Here is an 18,113-nt window from a genome sequence, read left to right on the forward strand (position 1 = left end):
CAGGCCTCAGGCTTTGATGTCCTCTCCTCTAGCTACACTCAGTGTGTGAGCTCATCTTACAGCTTTTAACATGGTGTGTTTTTCTCCAGTCTTAACTTTTCCTGAGTACCAGACTTACACCCAGCTACCTACTTGTCATCTGTCTTAGATGTCTACTAGTTCAAAGTTTATTCGAAATAGAATTCTTGATTTTCTGTTCATACCTGTACCTCTCTCACTCTTTCCCATCTTAGTAAGTGCTACCCAGCCCCAAAGCCTAGTATCTTTTACTCCTAACCTAGTAATCTTTAATTCCTTTCTTCACATCCCTGAGTCTATCAACAAGTCATAATGATTCTACCTTAAAATATGCCCAGAATATATATATGTATATTTTACCACTTCCACTGTTTCTACCTAGGTCTAAGCAACCATTGTCTCACTGGACTTCTTAACTGTAGCCTCTCCTCTGGTCTCTCATTAAAACATGTGACATCATGGCAGTCCTTTGATCAAAACATTCCATTGTCTTTCTAGCCCATCAAAATAAGTCTGAATTTACCAAGCTCTGCTTAATCTGGTCCCTGCTTCTGGCCTTATCACTCTCTGCCTCCACTACTTTATTATTTCTGCACTGATCTTCTTCCCCACCATTTCCTTTAAATATGCCAAGATCATTCTCCCTCTGGGGACTCCCTGCTGTACATGGCTATATAGCTAACAGTTTTTGAGTATTGATTACAGTGTCCCAGGCCCTGTTCTAAGTGCTTTCAAGTGTTAACTCATTTCATTTTAGAGCTATATGAGATAGTTACTGATAATATCCCCACAGGGAAACTGAGGCACAGGACAATTAAGTTTCTTCTACTAGCATCATGAGGTGGGTGGTCGAGCCAGTATTTAAAACCAGGCAGAATGGGCCTAGTCCACACTCTCTTACTTACTCGCACTCCACTTACTGCAGGTGCCTTGGCTTACTTTTGGTTGCACAACAGAATGTAAGTTCCGTGAGGGCAGGGACATCTTCTGTTCATCCTCATACCTCTAACAGGTCATACCTCTATAACCTGTATTTGAGCTGTTGCATGCAGGCCTAGGGAAAAATGCCATGCCCTGACTACTGGCCTTTCTCTGGCTAGGCAGTCTCAACCACGCCTCCCTTAAGAGTTTGGTCATCTTAGTGCCCATATTTCTATTGCTCCTTTTGTCATGGTTTTGAAATTAAGTATCGTATAATACGAAATGTTAGCTTATCCTGGTGTCTCTGATGTACCATAATGATACTAACATTTGAGTGTAATAGAGAAAGTTACCAGTGATACTGACAAAATGTGAATGTATCAACTGGAACCAACTTTATGTCAGAGTCATACCTTTGACACATGGCAGGGCCTTATTAAATACTTATTGAATGTATAAGTTTATACAGCTTCTGAGTAAGTTAGGAAAAGTCTCATTGAAGGCTTTTAAGCTGGAGCTTGAAGAAAGGGAAATTCTGTCTTCAAGCAATTGGGGAATGAAGGAAGGGAAGAAAGTGACTCACAGCCAGATAGAGCCATATGAGTAAAAGCCCAGGGCTTAATCACTTGCAGGGGAGAGGGCAAGATAAAACAGAAAAGATCTATTCTGGCAAGATGATAGAGAGCCCCCAGCACCTGGCTGAGGAAATGAGATTTTGTTTGGTGTGCACTAAGAACCACTAAATACCATTAGCAGTTAGATCATATGTGTAAAGCAACCTTTTGAGATGATGACTCAGATCAACCATCTTGTAGATATTTAGTACAGTCTTAGTCTAGGATATCAGCCATGGGATTTCTTTGGAAGGAATGATGCTAAAGCTGAAACTCCAGTACTTTGGCCATGTCATGCAAAGAGTTGACTCGTTGGAAAAGACTCTGATGCTGGGAGAGATTGGGGGCAGGAGGAGAAGGGGACGACAGAGGATGAGATGGCTGGATGGCATCATGGACTCGATGGACGTGAGTCTGAGTGAACTCCAGGACTTGGTGATGGACAGGGAGGCCTGGCGTGCTGCGATTCATGGGGTCGCAAAGAGTCGGACGCGACTGAGCGACTGAACTGAACTGAGTCTAGGAGACCAGTGAGAGAAAGACTGTGATGACTGAGTTACTAACAGCTCTTTGACTATCACGGTGACCTCAGAAATAAAGTTCCTGCATCCACTGCAGCCTCTGCAATTCCTTTCTCCATCTGGCAGCCAGAAAGATCATTTAAAGCTTCAGCTCAGGTCCTGTGATACTGTGGTTTATAATAAGAACTATATACTTGGTCTTTGTCCCCTTTCCAGCCCAGAGCTCCTAAAACTGAGAATTTCCTAGTGATGAGCACAATCAAGATATCTTTCCTCATGTTATGGTTGACATTTGAATCGCATCCAAGGATGGGGGTTGGTTTCCGGGAGAACTAGTCATGTGATTAGAGGTTTGAAACTCTCAATCTTACCTGGCCTTGACCTCCAGGGAGGGGAAGAGAGGCTGGAGATTGAATCAGTCACCACTGGTCAGTGACTTAATCAATTATGTGTAGTTAATGAAGACTTCATAAAAAACCAAAAGCTTCTGAGAGCTTCCTGGTGGGTGAATTCATGGACATTTGGGGAGAATGGCACCCCTTCCCACATAGCTTGCCCCATGTATCTCTTTTATTTGACTGTTCCTTAGTTATATTGTTTTATAATAAACTGGTAATGTAGAAAACAAAATATTACTCTTTTGAGTTTTGTAAGCTGTTGCAGTGAATTAAAAGAAGAGGGAGTCACGAGACCCCCTGATGTACTGCTGGTTGTCCAGAAACCAGGCAGCAACCTGGGCTTGGAGTTGGTGCCTGAAGTGTGGCAGGGGGGAGGAAAGCAGTCTTGTGGAACTAACCCCTGAAGCTGTGGAAGATGATGCCGCATCTGGGCAGATGCTGTCAGAATTGAGTTGAATTGTGGGACACTCTGCTGGTATCCAGAGAAGTGCTTATTGGTGTTAATGGGGACACCCCCTTCCCCTGACATTGACATTAGTACAGAAGCATTTTAGGTCCATTTTCTCCTCTGCTTGAGATCTTGAAATGACTTCCTGTTATCTTTAGGGGACTCCAAAATCCTAACCATATACAGGCTTTTCAAGATTTTTTCCCTAATGCTCTTCCTTTTCTTCATGATCCCACTGTAATGCACCTCTTTCAGGCTCTCAAAAGCATGAAGCTCTCTGTCAGTATAAACACTTACTGCAACTATCCCTTCTCCCTGGGATGTCCTTTCCCACCACCCTCTTTGCTAATTCCTACTCATCCTTTCTCTCAGTTCTCAGGACTTTCCTCTCCCAACTGTCCAGTCCCTTCCTGGTAGGGTTGCTAGATGTAGTGGATTAGAATATAAGATGTCCAATTAAAGCTGAATTTCAGGTAAATAAATAATTTTTAGTATTAGTATAAGTATGTCCCATATAAATATTAGTATTTAGTATAAGCATATCCCATGTTATTGATGGGGCATAGTTAAAAATTTTATTTGTTTCACTGAAATTCAACTTTAACTGGACATCTTACATTTTAAATGGAAATTCTACTTCCCAACTGGATTTGGTTATCCCTTCCCCTGAATAATCACTCTTCACATTTCCTCAGTGTTCATCGCACTTGTATTCATGGCTCCACATCTGTGTTACCTGACAGGCCATAAGTGCCGTGAGGGTAGGGATGAGTCTTCTGGGTTCACTGATGCCTAGCATAGTGCAGCATATCAGAGCAGCAGCATATCAGAGGCTCTGTACATAGACATAAATATTAACTAAATGAAAACCATACAAGGCTGTTGGAGTTCTGAGAAGAGACCAGAGCTGAGGATAGCGTCTGGGAAGTTTTCTGCATGGAGGTGATCTCTGAAGCAGGAGCGGGTAGAGGGAAGGAAGAAAACAGCAAATGTACATAGAGTGGAAGGAGAAGAGAAGCCCCTGGGCTGAGCTGAGGGGAATGCCTCAGGGGCATGAGCGACAAAAAGAGGAAGAAGGGCAGATGCCAGAGGTGGTAGTGCTGGAGAAAGAATTCATAAATAGCAGAGAGATCTAGAGGAGTAACAGGGACCAGGCCTTCCGATTTGGCAGTTAAATACTTGACTCCTCCAAGAGAGCTAATTTGGGTCTGATAGCTGTCGGGTTGCTTGCAGACTACTCTTGAGAACTTCAGTGATGGAAAGAAAAAAATAGATTGTAGCTGAGCTGTTAGCATGGTGGAGGGAAAATGTGTGTGTGTGTGTTACGTCTAAGGGAGACTTCAGTGTGTTCATTGGTGAAAGGGGAGAAATCAGCTGAGAAAGTGTGGTCATCCTGGGGAAGGAGTGGTAGATGGTCTTGGAGCAGGTGGAGGGGATGGACTCAGAAAAGAGAAAGAATGTTTCACAGGTAGGAGGAGGAGGGTAGAAATAGTGATTATTAATTACAGTAATTTCTGATAAGTGTTACTCTCTGGTCTCAAAAAACTAGTCACATTGTCCTTACTACTAAGGATTATATCCAGTATTCACTAAAGAGTATAACCTGAATTGAACATAATTAAGGTTTCTTAGCCTGGCAGCTTGTCAAACTGTAAGAAGTATGGGAATCACTGCCTATTTAAATGTGTCTTGTGAAGAAGAGATGGGACAGAGCCTGAGAGTCTGCATTTCCAACAAACACACTGGGGATGTGCTTGTTGCTGTTTTAGACCTTCCATCCTTGCTTCCAGGAGGCTTTTTTTAATGGAATGGCTGTGCTGTGTGCTGTGTGCTGTGCTTAGTCACTCAGTGGTATCCTACTCTTTGTGACCCCAAGGACTGTAGGCTGCCAGGCTCCTCTGTCCATAGAATCCTCCAGGCAAGAGTACTGGGGTGGGTTGCCATGCCCTCCTCCAGGGGATCTTCCCAACCCAGGTCTCCCACATTGCAGGTGGATTCTTTAATATCTGAGCCACCAGGGGAAGCCCTTCTTGTAATGGCAGCTGAATGTAAAGAGTTTACATTGGCTTACCTTGGTAATGAAATTTATGTTTGAGAAATACTGAACTCTCTTCTGAAATTAGCTGAAATAAGATTGAAATACATCTTCTCACAAATGTGTTCTAAAGAACTCTGAATGCTCATGTGTATCTCAAACATCAGTGTCCTCAGTACTCAGAAACGAGTTGACTTCAGAATTTGAAACTGTATTGTTTTGGAATGTGAGAAAACAGAAAATTGCTTAAAAGCAGAATGTGATCTTGATGAAATACTTATCTGAGGTGAATTATTGATCATTTATTTTTGAGGGATCTATTGTTTATTGATTCAAAGGGACTTCTCAAGTCTTTTCTTCAAATGTTTTTAGGGTATTAGTGTGATTCATTATTAATGGTCTAGAGATACTTTTAAAATGTTAACATATAACAAAGTAATGTGCTTTTTTTCCCCACAAATAAGATCTGTTACTTGTCATCATTCAAAGTCTGAATTCCAAATAGCTTCTTGGACTGCTGGCTCATAACCGTCACTCATTCAGCTTTACAACTTGTCTCATCCCCAGCAGGTTCCAAAACTACTACCTTCACCGTGATGCTCCATGAGGTTTCCCAGTTCAAACTTGGGCTTCTGCAGTATATTTACTTTTCTAACAGAGGCATCATAGAGCAGATAAGTAGATTAGAGAGCCTTTTATATGTCTTTCTGGAATCAATTTATTGACCACTTCTTTCAAGTCATTTGTCTTCACCTCTTGCGTCATGGTTTCCATTGTCTTCTTCCAGATTTGGCAGACTTGTTAATGCTGGCCATAGAGGTCTTCTGAATCTGACTGTTACATTTTGTAACAGTAGAATAGATGAAGGAAATAACCATTGGTAGTCTTGACGCCCACATGACCTTCAGCCATGATCCACCATTTTTTTTACGATGAAGTATGTTTGGTCATGGGTGAGACCCATGCCACGGAAATTAGTCAGGCGGTTTTGGCCCTCAACATCTTCAGTAATTAGCTTGAATTTTCTAAATTCAGTTTCATCATTCTGCAGATCAGCAAGGCTCACTTCAAAAACATAACCTGTAAAGTCATCAGATGTGATTTTGGTTCCTTGAGTTCTTGTGACTAGTGTTTTCCCAGTATTTCTTACATTGACGTATAGCCAGTGCTTTCACAGCATACAAATCTTTCTTAGAAAGTGAGTCAAACACTTTCTTCTTGGCTCCCTTTCTGCCGTTTTTGTAAGATGCTTGTTTTTGCTGATCATCATGGTGCTGCTCAGAGAGCCGAAAGCCCAAACTACTTATAGTTTTCAATATGCTGTTTACAAAATAACTATAGAACTTAGTTTTTAAATTAATTCCTAATTTTGAATGTATAAACAATGGTGAGTGCCTTCCTCTTTCAGTCTCATCTATGTACCTTTGTCACTTCATGTAAAAGCTGATTTGCGATGATGTCAGAAGCCAGGACTATCACCTGACATGGATCAAATCCTCTAGAAAGCAGAGGTTCCAAGATAATCAGGGTAGAACAAAAAAGGAGGTTATTTTTTATCAAAAAAAAAGGGGGATTATTATAACCTGCAGACAAAATTCAAAAGTTTCTTCCTCTGGGATCACTTTTTAAAGTTTTTTTCATTCATGGTACTTTGTACATGTGCAAAATTCAGAATGTTCCAAGAGAGAACACTCAGTGAAAGTCTCTCTCATCCCTCCTGTGCTGTCTTCCCAGAACTCCCCTCTGTTAACTGAGGTCTTATGTCTGTTTCAGAGAATGGCTTTACTTTGTGTGTTTTGGAGACTATTTCATATTAATACATATAGTCTGCCCTATTCTTAATAGCTTCATAGTTGGGTATGACTTTCCCATCATTTTCCCACAATTTAAATTTTTCTTCATTAAAAAAATGTTATATGCAAGTGAGTACAATACATTGAGTATTTGGAACCTTTAAGGAGGAATGTCAATAGATGCCTACAGGGAAATTCAACATCCCTCTAAACTGTTTCCTTGTATTTGTAGAGACTGTATTGAAGTTTGAAGCCTTCGCTAACTCTCTCCATTCTTACAATGCTAAGAGCCTCTGCTAGGTTTAACAAGACGCTAGAGCAAAGAGGAGATGCCATTCACTCCTTGGTGTCAGCAGCTGTTGTTCAATCATGTCCAACTCTTTTTCAGCCCCATGGACTGAAGCCCACCAGGCTCCTCTGTGCATGGGAATTTCCAGGCAAGGGTACTGGAATGTGTTGACATTTCCTTCTCCAGGGAATCTTCCCAACCCATGTCTCCTATTTGGCAGGCAGATTCTATTATCACTGAGCCACCTAGGAAGCATTGAATATCAGCAGACCTATCTATTAATACCATCAAGAAATGTTACAAGGCACTTCCATGCCTGTGAGTGAACATTAGAGCCATTCCAAACCAATGCTAACATCTGCATGCTTCATGGAAGACCTCTGAGGATGCGCAATCATCACCATGTACAAAAATGCACATCCAGTGGGCACCTGGCAGACCTCCCATGACAATAGTGGTTCTGGAGTTCAAGTGACGTTTCAGTAGGACTTCATCTATTTGTCCAGTCTCTCATCTACTCAATACACATTTTTGAGCATATACTGTGTTCCAGGTACAGTTCTGGCCATAGGAGTATAGTGATGGGTAGACAGACAAGGTTCTTGCCTTCAGGGAGTTGACATTCCAGTGGGGAAGAGCCAACTTCACCTCACCAAAGCCAACCGGTCCTTGCCTTCCTTCCTCATTCTCATCATTGCTTTCATTACCAGCCCTACTCCGCCTGCCCCGCCCCCCCCCGCCACACACACGCCTCCCGTCTCTAGTCAGCGTGCAAAACGGCATGCTCTGCTTGTGGTTTGTCACCCTGGATGCCTTGCTTTATGTATATGCATCTCTTCATCTCCTGTATGTCTACATGTCTTCTTTGTGCCCAGCATGGTTAGAAGTACTTTGTGGGCACTCCATAAAAATCAACTGAATGAAGGCCTGGCTCTTGGCATTAAGGCTGACTTTTTTAAAAATAAAGCTTTTTAATTTTAAAACAGTTTTTTATTCACAGAAAAGTCATAAAGAGAATGTAGAGAGTTCCCACATGCCCTTCAGCCTGCTCCTCCTGTTGTCAGCATCTGACATCACAGTGGTATATTTGTCACAGTTAAGGAACCAATGTTGATACCGTATTATTAACTTAAGTCCATATTCAGATTTCCTTAGCTTTTGCACTGATTTCCTTTTTCTGTTGCAGGGTCTCACCTAGGATGCCACACCACAAGTGGTTGTCATGGCTCTTTAACTCCTCTGGTCTGATGGTCTCTTGTCATGTTTCTCATGAAGTTTTGACAGATTTGAAGCATTTTAGTTAGGTACTGTGTAGAATGCCCCGCTAACTGGGTTTGTCTGATGCATCTTTCACAGTTACACCAGGGTTATGGGCTATTGGAGGAAGCCAGCAGAGCGGAAGTGCCCTCCTCACATTGTATCAGGGGGTATGTGCCACCCACATGACAGGACTGTGAAATCACCTTGAACACCTGGCCAAAGTACTGTTTGCCAGGCTTCCGCACTGAAAGTGACCCTGTTCTCCTTTTACCTACTCAGTTGTTTGGAAGCAAGTCACTAAGTACAGTACCTCCAGCCCTCAAGGAGGAAGGGAGTGGGGAGAATTAGACTCCACCTCCTGCAGGGTAGTATTTATATTAATCATTTAAGTTCTTCTGTAAGAAAAAACTTATTTAGTCAACCTCTTATATCGGTATGGACTTTCATGTATATTTATTTAAAGATTTGGGCTATCATCTGATAATTAGGCTCAGATTGTTTCAATTTTGGCCATTGGGTGTTCTTTTTAGGTTGACTCCTATATCCCTTGAACATACCCCGCCTTTTTGTTTTTTGAGTGTTTCTTTACTTTCTGGCACTCCTGTGGATTTCCTGCCCCAGCCCTAGAATCCATAATTTCTCCAAGGAGCCCTGGTTCCTTCCACTGGGGAGGCCTGTTTCTCAATCCAGACCTCAGTATCACTTACCCACCCACTCAGTCAGCCATTCAAGGAATATGGACGTATATTGTGCTGATCATTGACCCAGATGTGGAATATACAGTGGGGAACAGCGCAGACAGGTCCACGCTTTCAACTGCTAGTGATGTGGCCTGCAAGACAGACAATGAGCAAATGTCAGCTGAGAAATATATAGCTTTGATACATGCTGCAAAGGGAAGGGACAGGGGACTCAGATGAAAAACAATCTATGTCAGAGGCCTGGGTTACATCAGATGGCTGGAGAAGGCCCCCGTGAGCAGCTAACATCCGGTGGAAAGTTGAAGGATAAGAACTATTCAGCCTTTCAAAGAGTAGAGGGAGGAGTCTTTTCAGACTGCAGGTTAGTGGGGTATGGCTAGATTTTTTTAAAAAGGAACAGAACATGCTAGAAGTATTATCATGTGGAACTCATGTTCCCTTTATGTGTAGGTTGATGTGTTTACTAGTTAATGAAACAAAATATTTCTTACTAGGGATGATTGTCAGAAGAAAGTTTGGAAGCCACTGTTTTAGGAGGAAATAAAGGCAGATGAAAGCTCTGAAAAGAGAAAAAGCCATAACATACTTGAGGATCGGAAAGGAGGTAGGTGTGCCAGTAGGGAGTGAATCTAGCATGCGAGAAGAGCCCAACAACACAGGGAGGCCCGCAGCCCACTGGCAGGGCTGAGGAGGCCTTGGTGTTTTAATGAGGAAGCAGTAGGAAGTCACTGGAGGGGTTCAAGCAGGGAAGTGTTGATATTTAAGAAAAACTTGTAGGCTCCTGTGTGGAGAGTGGAAGGAGAGAGCAAATGAGGAAAGCGGGGCCAGTCAGTAAGAAGGGTCGTCCAGAGAGAAGACAGAGCAAGAAGAGTCAGTCTTGCTCTCCCAGCCACTAAACAATGCCTGGAACACAGTGGCCCTTTGGTGTATATGTGTTGAATGGGTAAATTACACGATTGTAGTAAAGATGGAGAGAAGTGGTTGAGTCGAGACATGTTTGGGAAATGGAAGGTTCTGCCGACAGATTGGGTCTGGGGGACATGGACTGGGGAGTAAGCGCCCTCCCTCCCACAGTGCACCTGCCAGTGCTCATGTATGCTTACTTCCTCTGCTGTTGGACTGCGTCAGGCAGTTACAAGCTTCTTTAACTGTTTAGACTGTGTTTCTACCCGTGTGCTTAGTCATAGTGGCCAGAAGTGGAAATAACAGAATTTTTCAAGAGAAACAGATTGTTGTAGAATCACAAAAACCAGTTCTTATCGCAGATTGTCAGTCCCACGAGACTTTATAATCTTGGATGCTCCAAAGCTCTGTGAACATCAATCACTAACAAATAAAGATCCTCAGAGGGGTGCCAGAATTGCTTGGGTTTTAACACTCTGACAGGGAACTTGGGTCGGGGCTGGGGGGTGGTGGTAATTGTGTATTTAGCTATGTGCCAAAGACCCTTCTCCCACCGGATTTTATGTTATATTAAAAGTACATTGTGGCAGAATCCTTTCTTGACACTCCTTTTCTTGACAGTGCCAATGCCTGAGGTCTGCAGCTGGCTGCCCACTTGGCTGCTAGCATCCTCGGCAGAGGGCAGCCACCTCCCATCACTGTGGAGGGACTGGGAAGAGGACAGGCCTAGACTGAGCCAACAGGGAGCAGAAAACAGAAGGAACCAGTCCCCAGGAACAGAAACACGTGAGTCCTCTCTGGCAAGTCGGGCACCAGAGATGGGCATGCTCCAGAGATGCTGATGAATTTTGAAGGATTGGTCCTTTTGGTCAAACGGGTTTCATGCTCTTGACTGAGAAACCAAAGCAACCATCAAATGTTACTGGGAATGATGCCAGTGGTGTTTTCATTGGTTAAGAATTTCATATGACAGAATAACAAACTCAAACTGCCTTAAGCAAACAAAGGGATTGCATTAGCTTATAGCCTGAAAACTTGAGCATGCAGTCCAGAATTTACATCCTCCTCACGATACCAGCCCCATGCCGGTCTTGTGTATAGCCCTGCTTCTTCTGTGTGTTGGCTTCGTCCTTAGGTTGGCCCTTCTCTTGGTGACACAAATGGCTGAGGGAGTTCTGAACTTTGTATTCTCTAACATACCGGCCAGGAGAAGGGGGATTGTCCCCTCTGGTAAACCCACAGAGGGCTGAGGAAGCTTTTTCCCAGAAGCCCTAGGAAACATTTCTTCAGGTTCCATTGGCCTGAATCAGGCTGTATGCCCACCTCTGAGCCAGTCACCATGGCCAGGTGATGGGTACTCTGGCTACCCCTGGGAGCTGGATGAATCCAGCTGTTAGAGACAGAGACAGTGAGGAGAGTGGTTCCCTCGAGGCAAAATGTGGGTACTGTGGCAGGAAAAGAGGGAAAGGACACTAGGGAGGCAACCTATATATGATTACTACATCAACATCATTATTGTGATAAAGGCCCAATTGGAGGTGATGCAGATATAGACAAGAAAACTTTTGTTCAGAACCCCAGTTCTGCCTGCTTCTTGGTGGTGACTTCTTCAAGTCTCAGTTTTTTATCTGAGAAGATGTGGATGACAATATCTCAGGGAAGGTAAAATCCACATACCTAAATATATATACACACACACACACATATATTTAGATATATATATATCAAAATATATAAGGTCACATATTTGAAAAAATAAACTATGAGGTACTTTCTGTATTTTCTTACAGTGCCAAATACAGTCCTTCCTGTAGAAGCCAAGATCAAGCCCACGTTTGAGCCTAGCAGAATAGCAGGTGGAAGGAAGGCTTCCCTGGCCGTCAAGCGTTGGGCAAGTCAGGGCCCATCTCGTGTCTTCATCGCAAGAAAGAAGTTTCACTGGTTCAGAACCAAACTTAAGCAGCAGGTGTTCAGAGCTGGGGTGTAGAAGTTTCAGCTTTGATTTTTCTATGAAATCGTTCAGGTTATTAAAATGTCGGCCCTATTCTCTTGTTTAAGAACTGGTTTCATTTCTAATGACACAGCACCATCATGCCATTCCTTGATTTAGTCACGAGAACCAAAACTAATATGTGGCTAGTTTCAAGTCGTTTTTATAGCAGTTAGTACAGAGAACAACAGGCTCTTGTAAAAACAGATGTATTTGCTATCTGCTTCTCTATCTGCTGCCTCTCAGACTCAAAACCTGATTTCTAAGATGGCGTGGTCCTCTGGTTGGGCCTCATGGGAGAGGCTCTTGCCCAGGACAAAAGCCTGGCTGTTCTCCTCAGTGTGAAAATTTTCATAAGAAACAGGAGTCCCATCCCCTATTGATCCTATGTATAAAATAGATAACTAATGAGACCTAACTCAGGAAACCCTACTCAGGGCTCTGTGGTGACCTAAATGGGAAGGAAATCCAAAAAAGAGGGGATGTATGTGTACATATTGCTGATTCACTTTTGCTGTACAGTAAAAACTAACATCACATTGTAAAGCAACCACACTCCAATAAAAATTAATTAAAAAAAAAAAAGTCACAGCCCCCAAGCATTGTAAGAATGGTAAAGGGTATCAGAAAGAGACCTTTCACCTCTTTAGACAGGACTCACTTGGCATTATTGTCCATTGTGAGCACAGAGGAGGTTTTTTTATTTGATGAGTCTCTGTAAACTTCTTCAAGGCTTTGTGGTATTAACATGAGAGAGTGAGCATACATTTAGCATTCTTGGAAAAAGCATGGCCTTCCTAGTAATGCTAGTACTCTGAGAGTGACCCCACAGCCAGTGTCCTGATAGAGGCTTCATCATCTACAATGTCTCTACAAGCAGGTTAGATAGCAGATGCTTACAGATGAGGAAACTGAGACACTGAATTTTCCATGGCTTCAGAGAAAGAAGGTTGTGGAATTTAGAGTCCTGGGCTAATGCCTGTGGTGTAATTGCTTGATCTCTCTGTAGATGAGTTTCCTCACATATAAAATGTAAATAATACTAATGGTTAAAAACCCCTCATTGGTGGCAGTGAGGATCGTGTAAACTCACGCACGTGCAGTGTGTAGACCAGCATCTGGCACGTAGTTTGCGCTCAGTAAATGTTCGTTGTAATTATCACTACCTTCACTATCCTTTTTTCTCAGTCACAAATTAAGTGCCCTTGCGTCTTTAACTCACACATGTACAACCCACTTACTGGTTCTCCCCCCAGTCTCAATTATACACGTGATCTCAAGTTGTCTTCCAACAGCTGTCTCAGACCAGGGCAAGTCTTGCTTCCATGCTAGAAAGATGGCTTCCTCTGGGGTCATCTCTTTTCTTAATGTAATCTTTTCTTATATGACTCCTAGGATGGGCTTCCCTGGCAGCTCAGTGGTAAAGAATCTGCCTGCCAACACAGGAGACATGAGAGACACGGGTTTGGTCCCTGATCCAGGAAGATCCCCTGGAGAAGGAAGTGGCCGCCCACTCCAGTATTCTTGCCAGCAGAACCCCATGGACAGAGGAGCTGGGCAGGCTCCAGTCCATGGGGTCGCAAAGAATCTGACATGACTTAGTGACTGAACAACAACAGCATGACTCCTAGGGCACCAGTGTTTTGCAATGTTGACTGTTGAATTGACTATCAGGTCAGGTAGATCCAACTCACCTGGAAGACGGGATTGGGCAGTTAGGCCTCCTGCCCTTTGCTTTGACTCGGAGCCTGTGCTATGCTGTAGTCAAGCCCAGGTCCACCTCCTTGGCCCAGTTTAAAATGTTCCATCCAGTTCATCCAACGTCATTTCACTTAATTCCTGCATGTAAAAACATTTCCACGTTGGGAACATTGTCAAGAAAGCCTTTCTGTAGTTCATTTCTTTGATTATCTTATTCTCTGTGCCCTTCTTTACTGTGTTCGTCTGAGCAGTCCCAATAATAATGCTGCTGTTCATTGCTTTGCATATGTACATCTTGTCCCTTCTCTCAGACTGTGAATTTCTTGAAGCTGAAAGCCATTGCCTCTCTTTGCAGTGCCCACAAGCCTGGGGGCAGGTCTGCCTGGAGATGAACTCACGGAAGGGCTGTGACTGCATCTCTGTGGATCTCACCCATCCTTTCCCTCAGCTTACATCCTCTTTCCTTTCTCCTGAGTGTCTCACAGGCCCTTTCTGCCTGGTGGGAGGTAGGCCTTGAGCAAGCAGAGACGTAGACTGCATTGCCAGGGCTGAGCTGTCCTGTATTTGGGGCTTTGACGGTGATACACCCAGGGGCATCCTTGGACCAGGCCTCCAACCCCTCTGTTGGCATACGTGTTAGCATATCACCTGCCATTTCCTCAAACAAATGACCACATCTTCCCTTCATGTCTCGTTGTGTTTTCCTTGGTCCAGTCTCTCTCCTCCCACCCACACTCTCACCCTGCCTCTCCCGGATTCTCTTCCAGGCCTGTCCCGTTTCCCAGCCTCTGTTTGTGCCTTGGCCTTTGCCCTTGCTCAGTCCTTCTGTGTGCCTCACTTTGGTTTCTGTTCCCCCTATTCTTTTTCTTTCACTTTCCCCCGCCCACCAGACTGTTTTACCAGTGTCATCATGACTTATAGTGTGGGAACATGGCCCTCGCTGTCTCCCACATTACACAGCCTCGCTGGCTTTTTGGATGCCCTCTGCTGAGCCAAACCAGCAGGACAGATGCTCCACGATGGCCGGACACAGGGCAGCTCCCACCGGGAGGCCTCCTTCCTGCCCACCTCCGGAAGCAGGGCAGAGCTGAAGATGGAGGCCACAGAGAAGGACCCCAGACCTTTCCTCAGCTTCTGTTGGGACGTGTGAGCTGGGTGTGACCCCAAGACTCAGAACAGCTTCGCTCTGTGAAAGCGCGAAACAGGGAGGGTTCTCTGAAAGGAATGGTCTGGGCTGCGGGGAAGAGGTGGGGTAGCACATATGACTGAGACCCGGGAGGTTTCTAGTGCTGACATGACTCGGCTCCTAATCCACAGAACTCAGCTGAAACACTCAAGCCAATGAATAACAGGGTCCCAGTCATAAACAGAAAACGCTCTTCCCTTTTTCTTCCTTCCACCTCACCCATGCAGCCTTGTGCAATTAGTCCTCATACAAAGGTTTGCAGAATTATCCAAGTGGAGGCCAGGTCTGCTGTTTCTTGGCCATATCTACCTTCCCAGAGGGTCAACCAGCATAGCTGAAGCACGCTGGACCACGGAGCAGAGTGGGGAGAGGGGCGCCACGGCTGCTGGGAACCAGGCCTTCTCGAACTCAGTTTCAGAGACCAAGAAACGGTCTTCTTACTTCAAACATGCAAACACTCTCCCTGTGAGGCAGCTGCCCTTTGAAGCTGTGGACCAGGGTGGAAATAAAAGCTCCTGTCTGAGAAAGGATAGGTTTCTTTCTTACGCTCTTTGCTGACCATTCTATTTCCTGCTGGTTTTCTGCATGGACCCTCTGCCGGCAGCATAGGGGGAGCCTGCAGCAGCCGGCGCAGCAGGGCCCGAGTGAAAGTGACTAACACCCCAGCCTCCACAGCTACCTCGGCCTCTGCAGCACCTTTCTCCAGTCTGACCTCCCCATGCTGCCTTTCTGCTGCTGCTGTGGGAGCCAAGCATGAAAGCCGGGCTGAACAGGCTGGTTAAAGAAAGGAGTGAGTCAGGTCTCAAGTCTCAGAAAGGCATTGTGGGCTGAATCCTGGTGCCAGGGGTTAAAGCCCGCCCATGCATCTCACCCATAACACAGGCAGGAAAGCGATATGGCTAAACTCAAGTGGGACATTTGTATTCAGAGATCGTTTATGTTCACCCACGTTGCCTGGTATGGTGCTGAGAATGCATTTAATATTTATGGGCCCTTTTGACATTTAAATAAGGCCTGGCCAAGGGAAAGGGAAAAGATCATAGGAGTTTTGCCAAATAGGACCAAGGAATGCAATTTTTTGAACTCTTACATTTTTTTTTCTTCCATTATGGTTTATTATAGGATACTGAATATAGTTCCCTGTGCTGTACAGTAGGTCCTTGTGGTTTATCTATTTTATATATAGTCGTTTGTATCTGTTAAGCCCAAACTCCTAATTTATCCCTCTTCCTCCTTTCCCCTTTGGTAACTGTGAGTTTGTTGTCTTATGTCTGTGAGTCTGTTTCTGCACATAAGTTCTTTTGTGTCATATTTTAGATTCCACATATAAGTGACATCATATGGTATTTGTCTGTCTTTTTCTGACTTACTTCCCTTAGTATGATAAACTCTAGGTCCATCCATGTTGTTGCAAGTGGCAAAATTTCATTTGTTTTTATGTCTGAGTAGTTTGGCACCCCACTCCAGTACTTTTGCCTGGAAAATCCCATGGGTGGAGGAGCCTGAAAGGCTGCAGTCCATGGGGTTGCTAAGAGACGGACACGACTGAGCGACTTCACTTTCACTTCTCACTTTCATGCATTGGAGAAGGAAATGGCAACCCACTCCAGTGTTCTTGCCTGGAGAATCCCAGGGACGGGGGAGCCTGGTGGGCTGCCGTCTATGGGGTCGCGCAGAGTCAGACATGACTGAAGCTACTTAGCAGCAGCAGCAGTAGTATTCCATCATATGTATATATACATATATACACACAAACATACACACACCACACACACACTGCATCTTGTTAAACCCATCATCTATTAATAGGCAGTAGGGTTGTTTCTGTATCTTGGCTATTGTGAATAGTGCTGCTATGAATATTGGGGTGCATATATATTTTTTAATTATAGTTTTCTCCAGATATATATGTACAGGAGTGGCTTTGCTAGATAATATAACTCTATTTTTAAATAACTCTTTTTATAGAACCTTAGTCAATATCAGCCATAGATTGTCAACCTCCTATTTCTGACTCTTATTTTAGAACTAAATGTATAATGTTACCCATACCAAGTATCTTGGATATCTGTTTCAATCAGTCTTGAAAGTCTACAGAGCTGAACTTCTGAGAGCTTCTACCCTGGACCTGTAGAGTACACAGATAATGCACTGACTGAATGGCAATAAGGAAATATTTTAACTTGTGTTTAATCTATGTTTTAATGTAGAAATAAGGAAAGGAATTAAGCTTTGTTCTTACTACTAGTAATAATATGACTAATATTTGCTATAAATATTCCCAAGTACATGTGTGTAACATTTACAAATATAAATCTGATGGGGATGCAGGTTCTACTTTTGACTAGGGAGATTGGATTATATGATTAAAAAATGTTTACTGAGGGACTTCCTTGGCAGTCCAGCAGTTAAGAAGTTAAGACTCTGTGCTTCCACTGTAGGGAGGCAAGGGTTTGATCCCTGGTTAAGGAACTAGGATCCATCATGCCGAATGGTGTGGCCAAAAAAAAAAAAAGTTTGCTGAGACTTCTGCTTTTGACCAATATGGAATGATAGAGACCAAATTTACCCTTCAATCTGAAACAGCCACCACAAAGAAACAGGTCTAGCACAGAAGTTGTCACACGATATTCATGAATGCAAATGAGTTGAATGAATAACTGAAGCCCCCCAGGGAAGCCCAGGATGGTTAGATCACAGATGATGAGGTGTTAGGGCCCCAGTGCACCTTAGATCTGATATAGTCCAGTTTCCTCACTGTCTAGATGAGGAAAGTGAGGTCCAAAACCACACAGTGACTTCTCCAAAGTCCCTCAGCCCCTACTGGTGGAGTTACTGGGAATATTCTTTCCTATAAACCAGTCCTTGAGTCAAGCAAGACAATAAACCAGAGCCCCAAGCGGTAGAAGGACCTTTCTTAAAAGGGCTAATTGCCGCTATTCACAGAACAGGGACAAGATGGAGTTCAGTGTGTATGCGTTTGGAAACTAAATTAGGCGCCAAGAATTATTGCAGACAAAGCCACTTGAAATTAAAGATATGGCCAGACATTGTGCAATTTTAGAAAAATGCCAAAACTTCCAGGTTGGACGGAGAGACTAGAGGAAGATCCCTGCTAAGCTGTGGTTGTCACCAAAGATTCCTCAAGACTCTACAGGAGACAGGATCGAAACAGATCTATCTACCTGAAAACTCCAGATAATTCTGGACCTGATCCAGACCAGCCCCTATTTCTGAGGATAACCCGCAGGCCTGGGTCTGTCCTAGGAGTGGGGGTTGGGGGTGCGACACAGCGAGCAGTCTTATGTTGGGACCCGACTGCCCAACTGCCTGGC

General features: G+C 43.9%; 1 long non-coding RNA gene and 1 pseudogene across 1 annotated transcript; one reads left to right on the top strand and one right to left on the bottom strand.

The window, feature by feature from the left end:
• Positions 1–5,512: 5,512 nt before the first annotated feature.
• Positions 5,513–6,225, bottom strand: LOC129659884 (40S ribosomal protein S3a-like; annotated as a pseudogene).
• Positions 6,226–9,434: 3,209 nt separating this feature from the next.
• On the top strand, positions 9,435–11,958 carry LOC129660016 (uncharacterized). Its single transcript, XR_008718308.1, has 3 exons — positions 9,435–9,602; positions 10,523–10,687; positions 11,692–11,958. It is a non-coding gene; the product is annotated as an uncharacterized LOC129660016 (long non-coding RNA).
• The last annotated feature ends 6,155 nt before the right edge of the window (positions 11,959–18,113 follow it).

Source organism: Bubalus kerabau, chromosome 9 (genome assembly GCF_029407905.1).
Source record: "Bubalus kerabau isolate K-KA32 ecotype Philippines breed swamp buffalo chromosome 9, PCC_UOA_SB_1v2, whole genome shotgun sequence".
Lineage (NCBI taxonomy): Eukaryota > Metazoa > Chordata > Mammalia > Artiodactyla > Bovidae > Bubalus > Bubalus kerabau.